The 4,732-nt window shown below is 45.9% G+C and overlaps 1 pseudogene; it reads left to right on the plus strand.

The window, feature by feature from the left end:
* The first annotated feature begins 392 nt into the window (after positions 1-392).
* Positions 393-1,035, plus strand: LOC139016738 (casein kinase I pseudogene; annotated as a pseudogene).
* The last annotated feature ends 3,697 nt before the right edge of the window (positions 1,036-4,732 follow it).

Below are 4,732 nucleotides of genomic sequence, written 5' to 3' on the forward strand. Positions count from 1 at the left end.
AAAATATATATATATATTTTTAAAAGTAAGGGTGAACGATTCTGCTTTGGCTGGGGCCGGCGGCGGCGGTGGCAGCGGTATCCCCGCCCTAACTCACCGCGCTCCCTTCCCAGCCCTCAACGAGGCCCCAAAGCGAGGCGGTGGCGGCCCCCGGACACAAGCGGCCCAGCCTGGGAGCCCCGAGAGCCCCCCTAAACTGCAGCCGAGCACACAGGCACCTGACACAAAGGCAGTGATGGGGTCCCCTTGGGCGGATTCGGGGCCCCATGACGCCAGAAGCCGACGTGCTCCGCAGCCCTGCTCCGGTGACCAGCCCAGGGGCCCGGTCCTCCTCCCCGAGGTGTCCGGGCTGGGCTCCAGCCTCCGCCTCCGTCTGTCTCCCGTCTCCCACGATGGCGAGCAGCAGAGGCTCCAAGGCCGAGTTCGTTGTCGGAGGGAAATACAAACTGGTGCGGAAGATCGCGCCTGGCTCCTCCGGGGACATTTACCTGGCGATCAGCATCACCCATGGCCGGAGGTGACAGTGACGCTGGAGGCTCAGAAGGCCAGGCACCCGCAGTTGCAGTAGGAGAGCAAACTCCTTAAGATTCTTCAGGAGGGGTCGGCTTCCCCCACAGATGGGCAGGAAAAAGACCACCATGTGCTAGTCCTGGGCCTCCTGGGACCCGGCCTGGAAGACCTCTCCAATTTCTGTGCAAGGAGCTTCACAGTGAAAACTCCTTATGTCCGCTGACCAGATGGCCAGTAGAATGGAATATGTGCATACGAAGAACTTTATACACAGAGACATGAAACCAGACAACTTCCTAATGGGCATTGGGCGTCACTGTAATACGTTATTTCCTTATTGATTTTGGTCTGGCCAAAAAGTACAGAGACAACAGGACAAGGCGACACATGCCACGCAGAGAAGATACAAATCTCACAGGCACTGCCCAGTATGCTAGCATCAATGCACATCTTGGTATTGAACAGAGTCGCCGGGACGACATGGTATCATTAGGATATGTTTTGATAGCATTGGCCTGGCTCTAGCCAACTTGGATCCGTGGATAGAGTGTCGGCCTGCGGACTGAAGGGTCGTGAGTTCGACTCTGGTCAGGGGCACATGCCTCCCCGGTGGGGGGCGTGCAAGAGGCAGCCGATCAATCATTGTAATCATCTGATAAAAATTGGGTTACTTTAGCCAGGACCGGTTTGGCTCAGTGGATAGAGCGTCTGCCTGCGGACTCAAGGGTCCCGGGTTCGATTCCGGTCAAGGGCATGTGCCTGGGTTGCGGGCACATCCCCAGTGGGAGATGTGCAGGAGGCAGCTGGTCGATGTTTCTCTCTCATCGATGTTTCTGACTCTCTGTCTCTCTCCCTTCCTCTCTGTGAAGAATCAATGAAATATATTTAAAAAAAAAAAAAAATTGGGTTACTTTAATAGTACATTTTACAAATTTATTTTAATTATTGGGGAAATATTACTGATATTAAAATTGCTTATTTACACTTGATAATCCTAACTCTTGATCTTGTCCTTAGTAATGTAAAATGTATTAGTGTGCCTCTTTTAAAAAATTCCACCAGTTTAATTTTTAAATAAAATTTTTAATGTAAATGCTTACTAAAGCATAAATTAAAAGCTATCCTTGTTTAATACCCACCTATGAATATCGTCAAAAGTGAAGAATGTTTCAAAATAACATCTTAAAATTTTTTTGAATACTCTACCTATTTATATTAAAATTGCAGATCTGTTATAAATAAAACATATAGCCTTTCTGATTCTGTAGGCCATTTGTCTGAAACTGCTCAGAAGAAAGCCCAGTGAGAAAGTGTGAATAGTTCAAAATTCTTCACCATTTCAGAAAATGTTAAAGTTCATTTGTCCTTAAAAAATTAGTAGTATACCCCTGCATTCGAAAGTGATTATGGGCTGTCCGTGTCCTGGTCACTGAAAAAAAAAATTAGTAGTATACTCATTTAAAAAAGAAATGGCAGGATTATCTAGATTTTGATTACAGAGTCTCTCTCTGTGCCTGTTTTGGAAATAATATTTGAGATAACATCTCAACTGGGATAAGGCAAAATTTATAATAAAAAAATTTCTAAAATAAGTAAACCATATATAAGGTAAACCTAATATGTAAATAATATTTCTACTTTTTAAGCATTTATTTAATACATAGTCATTAGCTAAGGTACTTTGCGAGGGCTGAAAGTAGGCAGATGACAAGATCCATGAGATTACAATCATACTAGAGAAATCTTAAATAATTAGAGAACACCATCATCATGTAAAACTACACACATTACATATAACCTATGCATGCAGAGAGCTGAGAAATTAATGTGGATCAAAGTGATGAAAGATGAAATTTGAGTGGGCTTATGGCTTGAGTCAGATAGCCTGTATGTTGGGGGAAATGTCTATATGTGTTTATGTAGTATTAGTAAGAAATGGAAAATAGAAAAAAAGCAGAGAAGAATATCAGTAGATTAGTAAAGTGCTATATCATAAAAGGTCATGATACCTAATGGACTTTGAATTTGATCTTACATTCACAATAGAGAGAATTAAAAGTTCTTAAACAATGGAGTCAAAGTGTAAACCACCTAAAATATGTATTAGTCTCATTCTTTATTCCTTTTACTTTCATACTTTTCAAACTCAACTACTTATAAAGATTTTGTTTCTAGTATCACTTGTTCCCATCACTGGTATAATCTTACCATTTTCTTTCAAGTCTTGTGTGGCTTCTTTTTGGTAATTAAATATGGGTGCCCTGCTATATTTTGGTTTCTGATATTAATGGTTAAATGTATTTAACTATATGTGTTTTGTCTTCTACCATAAAGAAACATCTAAGGAAGTTGAGTCTGCACTTCCTTTACATTCCCCTTCTGTTGATCATAAATAACACTCTATAATTGGTCATGACTATCAATAAAAGAATAGTTTTATTTGGTTGAAAGTAGAATAGTTGAGTATTCATTAGGATCTGCTTTATCATGTGTATATAGTTTCAGTTGGACGTAAGGTAAATATTCTTCAGCAAAATTCAGCACATTAGAAAATGTCTTTTTCTCTCATTGTTTTTTCTTCCTGAAAATGACAGTTTTTCATGCCCATGATGGGAATAAAAAGCAGAAAATAAGCTGCAGAAAATGCCCAAGACCTTCCAGGCGTAACCAACAATGGCCCCACAGAGGAGAAAAGAGGTTCTGTCTGCATCAGGAAACTTAATGGAATCATATCTAAAAGCATTGATGCGGGGGGGGGGGGGGGGGGGGGGTAGGGAGATGGCGGCAGGCGGCAGAGAACGTGGATATTTCTCCCACCTCCCCCCAGAATCTAACTGGAATTAGAACTAAACTGGGAAATATTCACCCTGAAATGCCGGTTGGAGCCTGGCTGAAGAGGGGACTTTAAACAAGGACAGAAACCACCTCGAGGCTGGTATGAGGGGTGATGATGGGAGAAGCACTGTCTGAGCTCCTAAGCAAAGGGCCAAGGGTGAGGAGGGTTCCCCTGGAGAGGAGAGGGGCTGGGACCCCCGGAAGGGCACCCCAGCCCACACAGCCAGAGTGGGCAACAGCTGCTCATTCACCGACCAGCTGCGGTGACGCTTCTGGGAGCCAGAGAGGAGAGCTGTTGGGAGGCAAAGCCACTTTTTTTAGAGCGTCACCCCCGCCCCCCACAACCCCCCACAGGATTTTCATTCCCAGACTGAGGAGGTACGGGGGTGGAGGGAGTTGGGGAGAGTGGCAGGAGGACAGCTGCCAGGATACCTGTGCTGAGTCATCCCCCACATATAGCAGCAGCCATTTCTCCTAAGAGATAAAAGCCCCTCCCAACAGCTGAAGCCTGGGGAAAGGCAAATAGCCTGCCCCCCAGGACACAGCTCACCTCACCTTAAGGAATCCTGCTTGCCCCACTTTCTGGAATCCTGCTAGCCCAACCCTGCACCATGAACCCAACTGAGGAGGCAGCAACCTCAGGGAGCAGCAGTCTCAGGGAATGTCAGTGGCTGGCTGTGGGGCAGAGACATCCCCCACATCCCTGGGAACCTGGCTGGCACTTCCTTCTCATGGGAGAGCTGAGAGAATCTCTTGGCTTCCAGCAGACCCAACAGCCTACCCAAGAGGGTCTCTGCCCTGCCAAGGTCAGGGAAATAGGCTGGGTACACACCCTCCACCTGCCATAGGGCCCAGTGCTGCTCAACACCAACCTAGGAGCTCTGCTTGTCCCTCCCAAGGTGTAAGAAATAAGGCGAGCCCCCTGAGTCAGGGGTCCTGGTAGAACACAAAACATACTTGGGAGCCCAGCAGCAAGGCAAAGATCTTCACTTCTATGTAGAAGGGTGTGCACACACACCTTCGGGAAACACATGCACACTGAGCAGGTGGTCTGCTAGGGTTTACAATCCCTGATGCGTGTGACCTGTTGCTTACTTGTGATTGGAGCTCAGATGCACAGTCTTTCGTGATTGGCTAATTCAAAGGGAAGGGCTGGCCTTTGCTGTTTCAAGATGGCAGCCCCCAGGGGAGCTGTAAGCCATGTGGCCAACATGGGAGCTGCCAAGTTTACACAGTCCAAAATGGCGGCTGTCTACACTGTTCTTTGACAGAAAAGATGATTTGTTTATTCTCACAAAGGGCAGACAGGTCCAGGGAAAGCAGCCACAATATCACTTATAGCTTTGAACAGGACACCAAAAGCTAAACTTGACAGCTTCTGACATTG

Source organism: Myotis yumanensis, unplaced genomic scaffold (assembly GCF_028538775.1).
Source record: "Myotis yumanensis isolate MYYU_CA2020_CCGP unplaced genomic scaffold, mMyoYum1.0.hap1 SCAF_9, whole genome shotgun sequence".
In the NCBI taxonomy this organism is placed as follows: Eukaryota; Metazoa; Chordata; class Mammalia; order Chiroptera; family Vespertilionidae; genus Myotis; species Myotis yumanensis.